This window comes from Paramormyrops kingsleyae, unplaced genomic scaffold, assembly GCF_048594095.1.
Source record: "Paramormyrops kingsleyae isolate MSU_618 unplaced genomic scaffold, PKINGS_0.4 ups85, whole genome shotgun sequence".
NCBI classification, from domain to species: domain Eukaryota; kingdom Metazoa; phylum Chordata; class Actinopteri; order Osteoglossiformes; family Mormyridae; genus Paramormyrops; species Paramormyrops kingsleyae.
This window is the reverse complement of record NW_027326023.1, coordinates 97,642-118,517: the sequence shown is the minus strand read 5'-3', so window position 1 is coordinate 118,517 and position 20,876 is coordinate 97,642. Positions and strand designations below refer to the sequence as shown.

The 20,876-nt window shown below is 42.7% G+C and overlaps 1 long non-coding RNA gene across 3 annotated transcripts; it reads right to left on the bottom strand.

The window, feature by feature from the left end:
- Positions 1-2,119: 2,119 nt before the first annotated feature.
- On the bottom strand, positions 2,120-17,232 carry LOC140586905 (uncharacterized). 3 transcript variants are annotated; one of them, XR_011988700.1, is made up of 4 exons: positions 17,104-17,232; positions 8,381-8,467; positions 4,862-4,982; positions 2,120-3,319 (listed from the first exon to the last, which is right to left on the bottom strand). It is a non-coding gene; the product is annotated as an uncharacterized lncRNA (long non-coding RNA). The 3 variants fall into 3 exon arrangements; XR_011988699.1 differs by having other exon boundaries at positions 8,381-8,472; positions 17,104-17,195; XR_011988701.1 differs by lacking the exons at positions 8,381-8,467; positions 17,104-17,232 and adding an exon at positions 6,540-6,855.
- Positions 17,233-20,876: the final 3,644 nt, after the last annotated feature.

The following is a 20,876-nucleotide window of genomic DNA, read 5'->3' as shown; positions in this document are numbered from 1 at the left end:
CAGGTGGTTCAGCCATAGGACAGTCATGCTCTTAAACTAACACTGAGAATGATTCTTTTTGTGTCATGATATGTGAACATTCCAAGGAAATGCAAACCCAGCCTTTCAAATTATAATTAGTGCTGTAATTACTTCTCTTCAAAATTAAATAGCTTCTTGGCTTGGTCTTAATTTAAAAAAAAAAAATTGTATGTGTTCGCACATTTCACTTTTTTATCATAACTGTACAGTATATCTAAAAGTTGTGTTTTTATATGTAAACATGTAGTCTATATATGCAGGCCCATCATAACCCTATAGAGGATAAATAGTGACATGAATGGATGGATGGATGGATGGACAGATGGACGGACGGATGGATGGTATATGTATATGTAATGTATATGTAATTTACCCTTTTCCATGATTACACAAAAGCCAATGATAAAACATACCAAAGGAGACAGCTCATTATTTCAGGGAGACTAACATATCAATTACATTCGCCTTCAGGGTATCGGCAATGAAGTCTGTTACAGAGACGCTGGATGGCCGGATAGGGGGGCAATGAAAGATGTATAAAGCATTGCAAAGATCTGCATAATGTCATGAAAATTAAAAAAGAAAAAGGTCTTTAAAAACTAACAATAGTCAACATATTAGAATTGGAAGTAATTAAAGGACTACTAATAGATTCAAGCTATGTAAGTGTAAAATTATACAGAAGAGAAAAACGTATAGCCAATGGGGAAAACTTAAAAAGTATGTATGCTGATTAATTTCATTGTCAGAGCACAGTGCAGAGACAGAAGTAGGAAATTCTGGTATGACAACCAGGACGATTATCATTAGCAATTGTTCCTGATTATCTATTATTACATAAGGAATATTGCAAGAAACAGGGAGAATGAGTTGTATTGTGAATGCTGCAAAATCAGGCCTATGCTGTTTTACTCAGTCTTTTGAACAGAGAATGTTTCAATTGCCCAGATTCAGAGCCAGTAATGGTTTGATTCAAACAAATCAGTTTTCAGTGCAAATGCTCTTTTAAGGCACTTAATAGAATTGCTCTAGGTTGTGGTGGGACTTGTACTGCTATACTGCAATATCTGACATCTCTCAGTAGTTATCTGCTTATCAGGTCCGTCCCCATTGAAAGAGGAGGAAGTCTTGTCCAGAAAGCTGATTTACTGAAGCGATTACATTAACATGATGAGGGAATTGCGGGAGGAAATAATTACACTGTCTGAAAAATAGTTATAACCTGCCTTTCCACAGAAAATCATCCCGTGCGATGGTAATGTGAGCACACTTGTTCATTAATATTGTAATATTTGTCATGCTTCACCAAACATCTTTCCAATTTATACTTTTCCTTTGTCTAATATGTTTAGTATCACAAAAATTGGATCAAGGGCATCTTTCAGGGTTTGGGGAGTTTAAGAGGGCTTTCAAAACATTATGTTCATATCTGGAATGGTAATTTGTGTACCAAGCATTTCAACATCATTTTTATATCAATACAACACAATATTTGCAGTGTATTGCATCATGTTCATAAAATGCCACCTCCAAACTGGATATAATACGGAAAAGTGATGATAAAAATGATCATCCTAATTATATTTCGAAGACTGTTCATTTAATTTTAATGAACTGTGATGTTTCATTTGAATCACCTTGGCTGTTCATAACATAACACATCCCACAACAGCTGTGTATAAGTGTAAATGTTACCTCGATGATCTTAAATTTAACGAGCCATATTTATTTGTAATTGAGGCCAGTAGTCTGTGATAAGACTTATAGACTTACAGTCTAAATCTAATACTGTTCAAGTGGTGTAAGGCAGCCCGTTAGAGGGATCACCCTCAGTGTTAAAACACAGGAATCTAGAGCAGGGGATATTTATGATGAGACCTGAAGGACTGCTGTAAGTCACCGACTGTGGTGCTCACTGCACCCGGCACCAGGGACTGGCTCTCACCTACATCTGGGCAGGGAAGCGTGGAAAAAGCAGAAGGGGAATCTGAGGTAAGATTCTGGAACTACAGCTTATTTATTTTGCTTCACATGCCAGACTGACATCGAGACAACAACTAAATGACAGTGCTGAACAATAAAAAAGCTATCAGGGAGCTGCAGTGTTACAACTGATTTTATTCCGATTAACTGAACAAAATTACATGTTCCAGCAGGATAGAAACGCACTCCTTCCAATTTTGCAAGGATAACGTCTTACATCCATAAATACATCAGAAGCCATTGGTGCAATTCTCTGTCCAGTTCTTTTTGTCTTGTCTTTAGGAACCTCTGTTTTATGTCTCTCTTAGTCAATAGGTAGATTTTTTTCATTTAGCAGAAGTGAAAGACTTCTGTTGTGTTTAGGGAACTTACACAGCAATGAGGTCCATTATTATTTGGCTCCTTGTATCACAACAAATGCTTTGGTGCCATGTCTAATCTGTTTTATTCACAGACATTCAATATGTCTTTGTCTGGATCATGGAATGTTGAGGTTGTGAGCATGACAGCCCAGAAGACCCACTCACAAAGTGACACACCGTTAATTGCGTGTGACATTCAGACACTGATGTGAGCCCCGTGACATGCTCACAGACACACCCGTGGATACAAACTAATGCCCATAGCTGTTTTGCTGGTACAATTTACTGCATCGAATACGATCCTCATCCACAGCCAAGCAATGATTCCTCTGAACGTTCGAAAAAGCTGTAGAGATGATCTACATCTGCTGTGCTGTAACCTTTCACAGCTCTCAATAAACTGAGCATCTTTATTATGCAAAAAAGCTTTACTGCAGCTCACTCTGTCTTCATTCTTTATTGTTTTAATTGACTAAATGTGTGAGTAGAAGAGAAACAGGAGAAATGGAACTCTGGCTAAAAGTATCTCTTCTGTGTTAGAAAAGAGAATGGAATCATTCAGTGGGGGAAAAGGACAGGTGCTATTAAAGAAGGATAAGAAAAGTCAAACATTATTTCAGCACCTGAACGAAAGCATCATCCATCTCTTCTCACGATTTCTCTCTGCCGCCCCTCCGCTGGAGAGAAAGAGGCAGATTATGCCTGCTGAATACATGATGAAGTCAGTCATTAGGCTGAGCCCCACTCAGGGGCTGGCGGTGACTGTGGAGTGCGGAATGAGCATGTGTGTGCGCTGCTGCTCAAAGGCGGTCCGTCATCCACACGCCTCCTTTACCCTCCTTATCCCTCCGTGTCCTCGGTACAGGGGGAGCTGCGCTGCAGCAGCAGGAGAGAACGCCAGGGAGAGAAGGAGGGAAAGCTGCCATCCCCTGTCCTCGCTGTCACTGCTCTGCCTGAGGAGGAGAGAGTATATTCATTCCCACGTCCTCATGGTTCTGTCGCTGCGCTTTTTTTTTTTTTCCACGTTTGGGATAAACGCGCGAGCCAGCAGTCCAGGAGCGCTCTCTCTCTGCACAACCTCCTAGAGAAGCCAAGATGCTAAACAACCTGACCGACAGCGAGGAAGGCGATGGGGGACCCAACAGCCTGGGTAGGTGGCAAAATCGTTCCTGCCGAAAGACAAAAGAGTAAGAGTGCATGACAGATGAAGGAGATGGGCTCGACTCTACTGCTGAGGCTGATTACCTGCCCTAACTTACTGTGCCTCACAGTAGCTCCTACTGCAAGGCTGCTGTGACAGGAATAATGATTCGTTTCCCCTTGAGGCGGGAGAATGAGGGATCCAGCACCTATAGACACGCAATTGGTGCAGAATCCAGCAGCCTGCTTCATGGCACCATAACTTGGCACCGGGGCACGATTTTTGTTTGAGCGCGGTCACCCCCCGGGGCTGCATTTGTCAACCTGCATCTGTCCGCCTGGCTCTGCTCATTCCCTGTCTTCCCGACTGCCTGCTCCTGTCTGTTGCTTGTACTGCAATTTAACTTTTACATTATATGGTAGGGCAAACCCTTCCGACACAAACGCACAGATACGGATGCATGTTAATCTTTCGCGATCGTTTTCTCTTCGAGAAAAGCATGCCGGGAATGTCACAGAAAAAGTGCTCGAGGAAAAAAAAAATTCAATAAATGCATGATAATCGTCATGTGTTTTGTCTGTATGTGTGTATGACTTGTAGGAACTGAAAAACCATATTAATAGAGATTACGAGGGCTAATGTGCCTTATTGTTTCCCATGGCAAAATTTATATTACTCATTTCTGTACAAATGGTTTCAGAATCATGTTATTTTCTATATCTAACGTTGCCTTTTCATGTATATTATATGCACAGTGATAAATTCCTACTTTATAACCAATAGCTAATACTCTATATGGCAGAAAAACCTGTGCTCTGAGACCGACAGATTCTCCCCTGTCCAGGGTCCTGATTCTGCCTCGGAATACTGCACTGCAGTGTTGTGCAAAACTTGGCGATCAAATTGGGCTTCAGAAGCATCAAACGCATTTAAATGTAATACATGCAGATTTCATAATATCCATGAAGTCTTGCTACATCAGTTATATTTCAGAATACAAAGTTACATTCTCCAAAAATCATAGTAATTTTCAGTTTATACAAGGCATAAGGTTTCATTCATGTCAGAATTTGTGCTTCATTCATTTACTTAATTATGATGGATGATTCCCTATTAGGTGCATATTTTAGGATCTTAAGGATCTTGTTAGGAAAACTGATTAGGGAACAGAATGTCCACCATCCATCCATCGATCTTCAAACCACTGTCCCACTACAGGGTCACAGAGGAAGGGAGAGTACTAGGCTGGCGCAGGTTCGGAGCTGACTGTGATCACAGATTAACTGTCAGCACTGCTTCATTTCAAATTCCTATTTTCAAAGTCATTGAAGTCTGGAGACACTGGCAGTCTTACCTGTTGTAACTTATCACTGTCACATTGACCTCTGCCTGTGAAGGTGTAAGCAGAGCGCTTGGCTGAGTATGAGAGAGAAGATGTGCTTGTCTGCTTCCATAAGGGAGGCGTCCCTGTTGCCCTGCCAAGACACATGTGGGCCTATGAACTTCCAAAATAATAATACTAATAATAATATTAATAACAACACTGTTAAGGTGCTACATCAAGATTATCATTATTAATATTACCTTAAATATCACCAGTGTTACTGTAATGGAATATAATTACATCAATTAGTATTACAGGTAGTCTTTTTGTTGCTAATTACTAAGCAATATGAACAGCAGCAGACCTGATTATATCCAGTGTTCATGGCAAACTTCACACTAAAATAATGACTGAACAATAATTTGCATACATGACCAGGGGAGGATGCATATTTTATCTAGTTTTGCTTTGAACTCTTTCGTTGCAAAGTGCTAAGTAATTCTTATATTCAGCATGACTGCATTCCACATATTTCTGAGTATATCAACGTATATTTCAGGGGGTCTAGGGGGCACGTGCATTAAAATGGGATCAGTGTTGCAGATCTACATTCAGAGACATTTCTGTGTACATTGGCAGCACATCAGTCTATCTTCCATATCCGCTTATCCAGTACAGTGTCACAGTAGGCCTGATCTTATCCTAAGAACGGGGACAGGAGGCACCCTGGCTGGGCTGCCAGTCCATCACATGGCACACGAACACATACTGAGACTATAAGTCACCTATCCACATGCAAGAAGATGCGAATCCCGCACACAGAGCCAGAGGCACAACTCAAATGCTTTTGAAAAATCACACTTAAACAAAATGCCATATTTAACAAGTTTGTTATGTCCTGGATGACAGAGTCGTGTACAGTCTTACATAAGCTGGGCTATACTTGTCCAGTCGATATTACCTAGCCAAAGCACCACATCAGCATCGCTTCCCTCCTGTCACATGTCTCCTCACATACCTACATTGACACACGCTAGGTTTTCTCTCTGCTGCAATATACTATCTTCAGCTCCATCATCACCAAGCATGAAATATGATCACAAATGATCACAAACATTACTGCGCTTCCCCAGACCTTGAATGACAAAAGCATATTTCATTATAAAAAGTTGATCCTGCCTTTCTAGAATTACTTCACATTCTTCTGAATATATACCAGCTTCCTGAGATACTAAAGCCCAGATTTGGTGAGACGGAATACATTTAGATATTATTATACAGCATACCACATCTTAAACTTTCAAATAACCCTACCGATGACTCTTAAGTGTAATTCAATTATATGGATTAACACCACAGATAATTTATTGCAAGAGAACAAAGGACCCAAGATTTGGAACATACTGCTTTCTTACATGGAGCCCATACAATTCAATAAAGGGAAATGTTAACACTAAGCAGTACATCAAAGTCAGTTTCTTCAAGTCGGGAAAAAGCTGCTGAAAATTGGTAACATTCAAAGGGCCCAGCAGCCGAAGGCACATCAGCAAAATACCCCAAAGGGAGGATTCACTGACCCGTGTAAATCCCACACAATCTGTGCAGATACTCGGCTCTCCAAATTAATATTTGTATTTTGCTAAAAAGTATTGTGGAAATTTTGTGTAAAGATTTAGCAACGCGATGGATCCATCCATTTATCTTGTACCTTTTTATCCTGGTCAGGATGGGGGAGGGATACTTGAGCTCATCTCAGGCAGCATAGGGTTCACAACACTGGGGTACAGTCAGGACAGCAGTGCATTGCAGGGCAGATATATACATACATAATTATACTGTAATTTAGAGATAGCAATTAGCCTAACTGCGTGTCTTTGGGCTTTCGGAGGAAACGGGGGAACATGGTTTGACCTCCATCCCTTGAGGTGTGATCCACCCTAATGTAGCTTTTTTTTGTCTTACCTTTGCCTACAATGACCCATACAGAAACGTGTTTATTTTTCAAGGTGCAAAGTGATTCAGGAATTTTGCTTTTAATTGTGTTAATGTTAATTATAGTCACTGTGTTGTGGTGTCTCTATATTACAGTTATCATAACTACAAAGGCACAATCACATTGCAGGATGCAGTCAGGAGAGGCAACACAGGAAAGCTTAGCTAAAGACATTCCAACTGAATTTGAATTTATGACCCCCACTTCCAGTGAATGTCTAGGTTAGAAACCGATAGAAAAATATGCAGGTATTATAATTGGGGAACATTGTGAATCACTCTGATAAGTCTCTGTATTATTAGTTGTTTGAGGTATGTTTGCAGTACATGTCAGTCCCTTTAACTGGGCCAGAATAATCTTTCCCTAAGCACTTTTACTCAATAGCCAGTATGACCTACAAAACCAATACAGGAACCAAGTATCAGCAAGATATATCTACTCATTCTACTAGTGTGAGTTCTCCATCAGCCATCTACTCTTAACGTTAAAGAATTCATGTTTCTAAATAGAAACCATCACAGTACTACCAAATGTGAGAGAACATTCATACATTCCTCCTCCACCTTCTAATCCAGAAAAAAATGAATTGGTATCAACTGCTTGTCATCTCGGACCACAGGGGATGTTGTCAGCGATTGTCTACAGTTTTCGTGTTTTTGGACACTGCAGGATCCCAATCCTACGAACATTTGTGCAAACTGAAAAGGATGATGACCAGCAAGCACGTGTGGGGGGGAGGGGGGTGCCCCGGCACCTGCCCCTTTTGAGAGTGTCCCCCTTCTGAGGTGCCCCATGATAATGCAAAATTGAAAACTGCTGAGGAGGAGCCCCCCTCCCCCGAATAAAGACACCTGCTCCTCAAAAAGTCTGTGCACAGCCCCAATGCCCAGAACCCAACAGCACGCGTGATGTGCCCAGACCTGCATTTCACTGGAGGCACTAAAAGCTCATAAATGGAAACAGCACCTGTGCTGGTGATTAGAATAATCTATCCAGCCATCTTCCAGCCGCTTATCCAGTACAGAGTCGCCGGGGGCCTGGCACCTGTTCCAAGCACCACGAGGAACCCCTCCTAGGGCACATACACTCACACTCTGCGGGAACCCTGGAGACACCAATTAGCCGTATGGTGTGTCTTTGGACTGTGTGAGAAAACCTGCGCAACACAGGGAAAATGCAAACTCCACATGCATAGAGCAGAAGCAGGATTTGAACTCTCAGACCTAGAGGTGTGATGCACTAAGCCGCCCTACATTACAATCAGGACTGCAAAAAGCCACCGTTTCCAGAGGTAACACACTACATATGGGGAATAGAGGGGAAAGCACCCAGGGCTCCTTGTTGATTCACTTAAAAAAGGCCCCGTTAATCAAGCCTTACATTTTCTTGACAAAGGGAAACAGTTAATGTCCTAAAAACATATATTCCTTTTGTTTTAGAAAAGACGACAATATACATGGAATGTAATATGCTAATCATACAATAATCATTTCCATATTAATTGAAACAGAAACCAAAATTAGACAAAACATTAAAATAACAGTTTCCATCCTTACATAATTCCGTGTAGGAAGTTGTGCTGCTATCCTGTCCAAGGTGTCCTCTTCCTTGTGCCCTTTCGCTTCCTGAGATCCACCGCAAGCCTGTACTGGGTAATGGGAATTATGGAAGCTGAATGGATGACAGTTAGGGAGCACTCAGCAACCCCTGTTTAAAAAAAGCATGACCCCCTTTCACTCGCTGACTGCTTATACCTCTGTTAGCAGCTATGGCAGTAACCAAACACTTCCAGCGGTTATTGATGTCTTACATAGCACTCTGGAGGTATTTTTGCCCCATTTTCCACGCAGAACTAGTTCATCTGTGTGAAATGTGTGTTTATAGAGGTTTAAGGCTTGAACCTTGTGCTCAAGGGTGGATGAACTGACACCATGCTGCAGATTTTTCTGGTGTAGAGTCAGATCCTGGTCTTGACGCATCAAAGCGTTCATTTGATCATGGCTCTTAGCTTGTGACAGTGTTATACGTTTCCTGCTTGTTGTTCATTCTCTCGGAACTTACAGGGTCGTACATGTTTCTTTATAGATGTGGGGTCATGATCCACTGACCTCTGCTAAGTCAGGATAGGTCTGCAGATTCCTGGATGTGGTTCTAAGATTCCCAGAATGTTTCTAGATGGTGTAGCTCATTGTTCTTTGAAAGAATTCATCAGGAAAGTCACTCCCTGGGAAATTCATTATCTTCTACCCTTGAACCATTTGCCCTTGAATACGATTTGGTTGAAACTTACAGACTTACAAATGATTTTAAGCCAATTCCAGACTGATGGACATCAACTTTCCGTGGTCTTCGTGGTTTTTTATTTTGATCTTGGCCTGTTGTGTCTCTGTGCAGATAACTTCACTCAGATGGAAAAAGCCAGGGTCAGATTATATTGGATAGTACTGATCCAAATATGCTTCACTGGTAATCAAAGTATTTAAACAGCTGGCCATAATCATCTCATTAGTTGTACTGAGTTATCGAGCAGCACAACAACCTTTTCATGCCAAAAGATTGCCTGGTTCATTACTTTCTGCTGCAACCAAATGAAAGAAATACAAAATGTATTTTTTCTCTCTTTTTCCCGCCTTCACTTTGCGAAAAACTTGATGAAATTCTGACACAGGGCAAACACTGGCACTGTTCACGCGGATATTGTGTCATATTTGTGTTTGCGAGGCTTGGCTTGAAGGACATAAAGGGTGTAAGAGTACATGCACTGTGGACACAGACACTGCAGTTTGAAACACCTGTCAGGAATGATAATCTCACAGAATGTAATTAAAGTCCCATTACTGCTGAGACTGGCAGGCTGCTGTTTGTTTATACATTTCACAGCAAGTTTTGTCAATTACAAAGAAGTCAGCGCATGTTAGAAATGAATCCTTTGGAATGCACAATAACATTCACTTTTAATACAGTTTGAAAAAAACTCATCTGTGTGCTGATTAATCAGTACAGGAAAGTTAACAGAATGTAAGAATGTAAGAAGGTACTAAATCAGGCTCATAAAATAATGTAGTCTTAACCTTCTTCAGAAGAAAAAAGCATTTAAAAGATTCAAAGACGGTCACTCATACATTGAAGTTGGATGGACAGCCTTAAAACAAAGACAATGTGAATGAATTATCACGCTCAATACAATGCTTATATTTCGGAAGAATTGGTTCACATTATTGTCATACTACAGTACAATACGATGCATATATTTGCATGCATTTAGATGTTTTACATAAGCCTGCCTTTTTTAGCTTATGAGCTTTTACTTGCTATGTGGAAACCTTGCAGGGAACATAATTTGCTTTCTTTCTAATGAAAGAGAAGGAATCTGTAATATCTGTCATTCTGTAAAGAACAGCAGACAGTACTGTTGAGAAACCTGTGGTATGACTGTAGTATGCTGCACTTGTAATACAGAGGAGAAACGGTTTTGTGTGACGCTGTCAGTGACCTGAGGCTGTGGGCTGAGACGGGTCTGCGTTTGATGAGAACGCCAACTGTCCACTGGGTGAAGAAGGAAAGATTCCGAGCTGCGCCTTACCTCTTCCCTGAAGGTGTTAGAAATGAAAGGGATTCCTGAGAGGTGAGAGTCAGATAAAACAGCAGAAAAGATCACAAAGGTACTAAGGCAGTCAAACCTGGGACTTTGAAAGCCATTGCAGAGTGAAGTGAAGGAAAGCTTACTGGCTGATAGTAAGGAACATTACACACAGGCTCAGAACTGAGTAGCCAGGTACTACCCTGGTACAATGGGTGCCTGAGAAGGTCACAGTCTGTTCAATGTCCGACCCGCAATCTAGACTTGTAAAGATCTGGGAGATTATACTTCAGAAAAACGCCTGTGTATGAATGCTGAGTGGCCCCTTCAGCCCATAGAGGGCTTGGAGAGACCTGGAAATGGTACAGAGCCCTTAATTACATATATACCTGGAAATAACTAAAACTGGGTTGAAAATCAAGAACATTTAGTATTTATGAAATATTGGCGTACAGTATATTGATACACCATTGGTTTAATTATATGCAAGTATTAAAGCTAAATATTCCCACTCATCCATCCATCTTCCAGCCACTTATCTAGTGCAGGGTTGGAATAAATATTCACCCCAAAATTGTTCCTTTCATCCATCTTCCAATGCTTTATCCTAAAGAGGATTTTAGGGGGTCTGGCAGCACAGGGCACACAGCTACATCCTAAACGGAATGCCAGTCCATCAAAGGGCACACAGCTACGCCCAGAATGGAATGCCAGTCCATCACAGGGCACACAGGTACATCCTAAACGGAATGCCAGTCCATCAAAGGGCACACAGCTACGCCCAGAATGGAATGCCAGTCCATCACAGGGCACACAGCTACATCCTAAACGGAATGCCAGTCCATCAAAGGGCACACAGCTACGCCCAGAATGGAATGCCAGTCCATCACAGGGCACACAGCTACATCTTAAACGGAATGCTAGTCCATCACAGGGCACACAGCTACACCCTTAATGGAATGCCAGTCCATCAAAGGGCACACACCTACCCCCAGAATGGAATGCCAGTCCATCACAGGGCACACAGCTACACCCTTAATGGAATGCCAGTCCATCAAAGGGCACACAGCTACACCCAGAATGGAATGCTAGTCCATCACAGGGCACACAGCTACATCCTAAATGGAATGCCAGTCCATCACAGGGCACACAGCTATGCCCAGAATGGAATGCCAGTCCATCACAGGGCACACAGCTACACCCTTAATGGAATGCCAGTCCATCACAGGACACACAGCTACACCCAGAATGGAATGCCAGTCCATCACAGGGCACACAGCTACGCCCAGAATGGAATGCCAGTCCATCACAGGGCAGGCAGCTATGCCCAGAATGGAATGCCAGTCCATCACAGGGCACACAGCTACGCCCAGAATGGAATGCCAGTCCATCACAGGGCAGGCAGCTATGCCCAGAATGGAATGCCAGTCCATCACAGGACACACAGCTACACCCAGAATGGAATGCCAGTCCATCACAGGGCACACAGCTACGCCCAGAATGGAATGCCAGTCCATCACAGGACACACAGCTATGCCCAGAATGGAATGCCAGTCCATCACAGGGCACACAGCTACATCCTAAACGGAATGCCAGTCCATCAAAGGGCACACAGCTACGCCCAGAATGGAATGCCAGTCCATCACAGGGCACACAGCTACATCTTAAACGGAATGCTAGTCCATCACAGGGCACACAGCTACACCCTTAATGGAATGCCAGTCCATCAAAGGGCACACAGCTACCCCCTTAATGGAATGCCAGTCCATCACAGGACACACAGCTACACCCAGAATGGAATGCCAGTCCATCACAGGGCACACAGCTACGCCCAGAATGGAATGCCAGTCCATCACAGGGCAGGCAGCTATGCCCAGAATGGAATGCCAGTCCATCACAGGGCACACAGCTACGCCCAGAATGGAATGCCAGTCCATCACAGGGCAGGCAGCTATGCCCAGAATGGAATGCCAGTCCATCACAGGACACACAGCTACACCCAGAATGGAATGCCAGTCCATCACAGGGCACACAGCTACGCCCAGAATGGAATGCCAGTCCATCACAGGACACACAGCTATGCCCAGAATGGAATGCCAGTCCATCACAGGGCACACAGCTACATCCTAAATGGAATGCCAGTCCATCACAGGGCACACAGCTACATCCTAAACGGAATGCCAGTCCATCACAGGACACACAGCTACGCCCAGAATGGAATGCCAGTCCATCACAGGGCACACAGCTACATCCTAAATGGAATGCCAGTCCATCACAGGACACACAGCTACGCCCAGAATGGAATGCCAGTCCATCACAGGGCACACAGCTACATCCTAAATGGAATGCCAGTCCATCACAGGGCACACAGCTACATCCTAAACGGAATGCCAGTCCATCACAGGACACACAGCTACGCCCAGAATGGAATGCCAGTCCATCACAGGGCACAAAGCTACACCCTAAAACGGAATGCCAGTCCATCAATGGGCACACAGCTACGCCCAGAATGGAATGCCAGTCCATCACAGGGCAGGCAGCTATGCCCAGAATGGAATGCCAGTCCATCACAGGGCACACAGCTACGCCCAGAATGGAATGCCAGTCCATCACAGGACACACAGCTACACCCAGAATGGAATGCCAGTCCATCACAGGGCACACAGCTACACCCTTAATGGAATGCCAGTCCATCACAGGACACACAGCTACACCCAGAATGGAATGCCAGTCCATCACAGGGCACACAGCTACGCCCAGAATGGAATGCCAGTCCATCACAGGGCAGGCAGCTATGCCCAGAATGGAATGCCAGTCCATCACAGGGCACACAGCTACGCCCAGAATGGAATGCCAGTCCATCACAGGGCAGGCAGCTATGCCCAGAATGGAATGCCAGTCCATCACAGGACACACAGCTACACCCAGAATGGAATGCCAGTCCATCACAGGGCACACAGCTACGCCCAGAATGGAATGCCAGTCCATCACAGGACACACAGCTATGCCCAGAATGGAATGCCAGTCCATCACAGGGCACACAGCTACATCCTAAACGGAATGCCAGTCCATCAAAGGGCACACAGCTACGCCCAGAATGGAATGCCAGTCCATCACAGGGCACACAGCTACATCTTAAACGGAATGCTAGTCCATCACAGGGCACACAGCTACACCCTTAATGGAATGCCAGTCCATCAAAGGGCACACAGCTACCCCCTTAATGGAATGCCAGTCCATCACAGGACACACAGCTACACCCAGAATGGAATGCCAGTCCATCACAGGGCACACAGCTACGCCCAGAATGGAATGCCAGTCCATCACAGGGCAGGCAGCTATGCCCAGAATGGAATGCCAGTCCATCACAGGGCACACAGCTACGCCCAGAATGGAATGCCAGTCCATCACAGGGCAGGCAGCTATGCCCAGAATGGAATGCCAGTCCATCACAGGACACACAGCTACACCCAGAATGGAATGCCAGTCCATCACAGGGCACACAGCTACGCCCAGAATGGAATGCCAGTCCATCACAGGACACACAGCTATGCCCAGAATGGAATGCCAGTCCATCACAGGGCACACAGCTACATCCTAAATGGAATGCCAGTCCATCACAGGGCACACAGCTACATCCTAAACGGAATGCCAGTCCATCACAGGACACACAGCTACGGCCAGAATGGAATGCCAGTCCATCACAGGGCACACAGCTACATCCTAAATGGAATGCCAGTCCATCACAGGACACACAGCTACGCCCAGAATGGAATGCCAGTCCATCACAGGGCACACAGCTACATCCTAAATGGAATGCCAGTCCATCACAGGGCACACAGCTACATCCTAAACGGAATGCCAGTCCATCACAGGACACACAGCTACGCCCAGAATGGAATGCCAGTCCATCACAGGGCACACAGCTACATCCTAAATGGAATGCCAGTCCATCACAGGGCACACAGCTACATCCTAAACAGAATGCCAGTCCATCACAGGGCACACAGCTATGCCCAGAATGGAATGCCAGTCCATCACAGGGCACACAGCTACGCCCAGAATGGAATGCCAGTCCATCACAGGACACACAGCTACACCCAGAATGTAATGCCAGTCCATCACAGGACACACAGCTACGCCCAGAATGGAATGCCAGTCCATCACAGGGCACACAGCTACATCCTAAATGGAATGCCAGTCCATCACAGGGCACACAGCTACATCCTAAACGGAATGCCAGTCCATCACAGGGCACACAGCTATGCCCAGAATGGAATGCCAGTCCATCACAGGGCACGCAGCTACTCCCAGAATGGAATGCCAGTCCATCACAGGGCACGCAGCTACTCCCAGAATGGAATGCCAGTCCATCACAGGGCACACAGCTACACCCAGAATGCAATGCCAGTACATCACAGGGCATGTAATACACCCACTCACTATGTGCATGGGCGTACCTAGAAACTCTGAGCCTCCTAACAAAATGTTACCTGAAGCTGAAGTTGTATATTTTTTATTTGCATTCTGAAGTGTTGGACAATGAAACTGAAACACTTTGTCGATAGTGTTAGAAGTTTCACGCCTATATATGCACTATATATGTCTGGTGGCCAATCCTCACTGATGGCATATTCCATCAGTAAGCGCAGAGTGTGAAGGTTGAATCAGCAAAACAATAGCATAGCTGTATATAAAACATTGTAATCCACACAACATAATGGGAGACATATCAGAGTTCAAAAGAGGACAAATTGTTTGTTGCACATCTTGCTGGCACATCTGTGACCAGCACAGCAAGTCTTTGTGGTGTATCGAAGGCCACTGTATCCAGGGTAATGATGGCAGACCACCACGTCAGATGGACAACATCCAACAGGAATAACTGTAGAAACAAGCGAAAGCTGTCTGAAAGGGATGGCCAGGTACTAACCCGAATTATATCCAAAAAACATTAAACCACAGCTGCCCAACTCACTGCAGAATTAAATGCGCACCTTGACTCTCCTGTTTCCAAAACTACTGCCGCAGCTGCACAGGGTCAATATTCATGGTCGTGCGGCTACAAGCAAACCTTTGGTCACTCATGCCAATGCCAGATGTCGGTTTCAGTAGTACCAGTAGCACAAATCTTGGGCTATGGACAATGTGAAACGTATTGTTCTCTGACGAGTTCACCTTCACTGTCTTTCCCACATCTGGGAGAGTCACGGTGTGGCAAAGTCCCAAAGAGACTTACCACCTGGACTGCTGTGTACCCAGAGTACAGCATGGGGGTGGATCAGTGATGGTTTGGGCTGCAATATCATGGCATTCCCTAGGCCCACTACTTGTTCTACATGGGCGCATTCTGGAGGACCATGTTCAACCAATGGTTCAAACATTGTACCCTGAATGTGGTGCTGTGTATTAGGATGATAATGCAGCAATACACACAGCAAAACTGGTGACAGAGTGGTTTGATGAACTTGAAAGCAAAGTTGAACATCTCCCATGACCTGCATAGTTACCAGATATTAATACTATTGAGTCAGTTTGGGGTGTTTTAGAAGAGCGAGTGAGGAAACTTTTCCTCCACCAGCCTCACATAGTGACCAGTCCACTGTTTTGTGAGAAGAATGGTTCAAAATCCCTCTGGCCACCGTGCAGAACTTGTATTTGTCATTCCCAATAGAAACTGATGCTGTGTTGGCCGCAAAGGAGGCCCTACATCATACTAATATGTTATTGAGGTCCAAAACTAGATGTTCCAGTTTCATACATTGTTCAACTCCTGTATGTTTTAAACCTTTCATATACACAGTACTGTCCAACCATTGATATTGCTAAGAATGGCTAACATTAAAGAATCTGGCTAAAAATGGGGTCTGTTTCAAAAAGCAGGATCTCTTACTAAGCCAGATAACATGGGATTTAAGGTAGTCTGAGCTATAAATGTAGGTGAATGAAGATAAAGTGCATTTAAATTGGGGTACCTTAAATCGTTCAAGTTTTCCGGCTAAGCAAGGTGACTGAAACAGGTCCCTGGTATTACTAAATAACTTTCTGGCTTGTTATACTGGAATGCCGTTAAACCGGGTGCGACCTCCGAGATAAATGAAACATTGGTTACACCGGCAGTCGCGACAATATACGCAAAGCAGTGCCGACAAATCACTTGCTTTTGCCCAATATTGGCTCTATATGGAATACAAACATCTCCATAGAGCGGAAGACGAATGTATTTTCGTCACCAGTTCCTGTTCGCCTTTCAACTTTTCAGATTTAATTTCTCAGGTGTATTTGTGACTTCAACAGTAACAACGGGAATGATGAGGATTTACTCGGAGAGTGCAGTTAGAACTCATGCCGACGCAGCCGCAGTAAACTTTAGACTGTTTTTAAAACATATACTACATTAATATACAAACATAATGTTGAAAATGAACCATAATTAAATTGCAAATCTTGCTATTTTTTGTTTTCTATGACCGAGTTAAAATGTTTTAGCGCAACTTGACTATTGCGGTCCTCTGGGAACGGCATGTGCATGAAATGCCATTTTGATATTTACATTGCGCAGTGGGCATTGCCGCTTTGTGTCTGCAGTTTGTAGGTTCACCCTGAGTGTACAGTACGTAGCTTTTATTTACATTTATATATGTGGGATAAAATTTGGTGCGCTGGGAACAGGGGAAACACAAACGTAAGCACATTTACCTGACGGACTCTTAATGCGGGTGCTCCGGGCGGTAGAACCCGCTTCAGTTGGTGGAAAGCGAAGTTAACGGCAGAAAGAATAATCAAGCTTGTGAGAGCAAGACAGTATAGTTGAAATGTTTAGAACCGCCACTGCTTCCACTGTCCGGAAACATGCAACTGTACATGGGAGTGCAAAAACTGACCTTTGGAGTGACTGAGCTAGTGTGCAGCATACAATGGCTGGTTGGTTCCTGGCAAGCGGCGATTTAACTATACTAATTATATTATTTATAATATAAACGATTTTATCTATCTATATATATATATATATAGAGAGAGAGAGAGAGAGAGTATAGTGTTATGAACGATTGTATATATATTACATATAAACGATTACTCGATGAATTTTCAGAATAATCGTTAGATTACTCGGTTATTGATATAATCGACAGTAGCAACTCTAATAATATTATTAATAATAAAAACAATAACAATTATCATTATGTTTTGTATTATTATTTTCCTGACTTACCTACAAATTAAACTTAGACTTAGGGAATGGATTTTGTTCGTACCCTGGGGACTGCCTGTTCATCACACAAATATAGCTTAGACTGTTATGACAACAGGGAGCTTGGTAATAGAGAACTAAAGAGATAAAGAACAGAACTGAATATTCTTTCAGTCATCTTTCCTTGCAATGCACACTAATAATAATGCCTCCCTCATAGGACATTATATGCAGGAAAACAGTGTGAGGTAGAGGTCATGAGACTGAAATGGCTGAATCTGTGCTGTTGTTTATTCTCATTGTCCCGACTCCTCATAAAATGGACACAATGCTTTTTAAGCTTTAGATATTCCTCAGGATGTCACTTCCGTCCCATGTCTGTAATATAGTCGCCTATAAGAGCAGATTTTGTTATTCGCTTTTTACACTTGATCTTTAAAGAGATGCGTCCATTTGCAGTGTCGCACCACCATACAGTATGTCACCACCGTTATAGGCCAGCAGTTTAATCAGGACGGAAGTTTAACCAACAAACCAGAATCGATGATAGCGGAATACACGGAACTGACGCAGGGTTCTATAGTTCTGCAAATGGATGAATGCAAGCTTATTTCAGAAAAAGCAGATTGGTGGTGGACCCTTATATTAGAATTTAGATGTTGTATGCATGTATTATTGTGAAGCAGATTAACATACTGTGTATAATTATGTTATAGCTGAGTGTTGTACATTATATCATTACAGGACATAAAACTGTTACATAAATGCCCCTAATACCAGATACAGGATGTTAAGAGCTTCCTAATATTTCTGTTGATGTTTTTTTATCTGATTTGCTGAATTACTGGTGTTTCAGGATAGATTTGACTTAAGGTATCCTTTCATTGTGTGAATGTTTAAGCTCAGGTGACAAAACCTATTTGTGGACAGATCGAGGGACTGATATTTGATTTTGCTTTTGATAGTTTACCATTGGATGAATGTTGTAGTATGGGTCAACAATCAGCATCATTATGTATGAATAACATACATAATTAACATTGGTGAGCATACATTTATATTTATTCTGGTTTCCTGGTTGCAGTAAGGTTAATTGGCATCACTAACTTGTTCACAATTAATGTGTGTGTGTGTGTGTGTGTGTGTGTGTGTGTGTGTGTGTGTGTGTGTGCTCCATGATGAAGCAACATCCCATCCAGGGTGTTCCCCAGCCTTGTGCCCTGTGCTGTCTGATATAAATTCCATGTCTCCTTCAACCCTAACCGGTTGGAAGATGGATAGATGGATGGTTTTCCTGGACTTATGTTTTAGTTCCTTGTCCCCCAAAGCACATAAAGATGGCTTTTTATCCATTTTGGGTTACAGTGACTGGAAGTTTCCCTGAGAAGTGCAGAGCACAAGGCATCAGTCCTTGAAAGGACACAGAATGCTCTTTTGCAAACACCAGATGCACAGAAGCTGCCGTTTGCAGTTGCCCATTCTCTTTGGAAGGAGACTCTTCCGAAAACATGGAGCAGATGCCAGCGCTACACATACATCAAGTAGCAAAGCTACCCTATAGTGCTGTCACAGCTCTTTTCCATATTTCTCATTTTACGAGCTGAGATCAGAGACCAGCCCCATTGCAACATTCCTACCTCAGCTATTAGCAATCCAATCAAATGTTACAAAATTCCTTCCATTCCATTTTTCACAACAAACACAACTTTTACTGTAACATTGATAGGACTTACAGTGGAATTCACTTATAGTGATCACGTTTGTCTGGGTGAAATTGATCGCTGTAAGTGGATGATCATTATAACTGATTTTTTTTTCTTTTTCTTCAGATTTTCACCTAATTGACATTTGTATATTACATGTAATAAGGTAATAAAACGGACAGCATCACTATTTACTGAATTTTATTACCGATTTCAAAATGCAGTACAGTTGTTTCAAATGCTTTTCAAATTACAGTACTGTACAAATTTAATTACTGAACTGTGTATGATGCAAATACACATTACAACAGTATAGTACTGTATATAAATATTTAGTTCAATTTTATTTACACAGCACATTTTGACAACATTACGTTGTTTCAAAGCGCTTATTGTAGTTTTGTGGCTGCATATCAGTGGTTCATTTTCCGCAGCTTATCATAAACTTTGATGAGTCTATATACAGACGCTCCTCTACTTGCGAACGAGATATGTTCCGAACGGCCGTTCATAACTTGAAATGTTCGTAAGTCGTTATTCAGCATCACTGTAATGGTATACGCAAGTACAAAGAACTAGGATGCTGGGAGTTTGCACGCTATGCTGCTGCGCGGTGGAAGTAGCGGCCAGAAGTCGTACTAGGCAGAACTGGCATGCAGAAGAAGAAAAATTGATGGACTTACAGTCCTCTTCGTTCGTATGTCTGAAAGTTCATAAGTTGAAAGTTCATAAGTAGAGGAGCGTCTGTATGTCATTGAGAGAAAATTACTTTATTCTAACCTGTCATGTTTTCTGTGCACGCAGCATTAGCCTCAGGTAGCTAGCCAGAGGCATACAGGTTACTGCAAGGCAAAGTAGGGCAAACAAAGTAAAGTAAAATAGGAAAAAAAAACTATTACCGCAGTTTTAATTTTTTTCCATATGTTGTCATGTTTAAAAAGACCCAAAATAAACACTGTAAGTGGACTACTTGATTACTATAAGCAAATTATTTAAGCAGTATTTATACAGGAATGATTCTGTCCCAAGCTTTTTGATCCATAATTGTTGATCACTATAACCGTGATCACTATAAGCGCTTCCACTGAATTCTCTATGAAATGAGTTCCTATGAAACTTGCATTATGGTTATCTCTGCACGTTTGCATTTTGTTTTATCAGAGGTCTTTTCTAACCATGACCTGGGACAAGAAAAGCACCCAATGCAGACAGAGCAACTTTAAGAAAAGTAGTAATCCTACCAGCTGCACTAATGAAGTTCACATTTTAACCGTTCTTCTGTATTTTTGGATTGTACATTATGAGACAGTTAATCCACTCATCATATTTCACAGAACTATATTTGTGTTTTCTTTTGAGAGCTTCATGAAACAAATCTCCAGTTTCCTGCCTAATAATGATGAATATATTTATTGTAAATCTATTGGATGTAAAGATTAAAGAGAAATTTCCATCTTTGGAACATTGGCATATTAAATAGTTAAGTATGAAATATGGTTGCCCAAAATTAACAATGATTAAAACGCTTTTGTGTGTGATTAGTAACTAATTTCTTTGCTGTAACTCACAAACCGAGC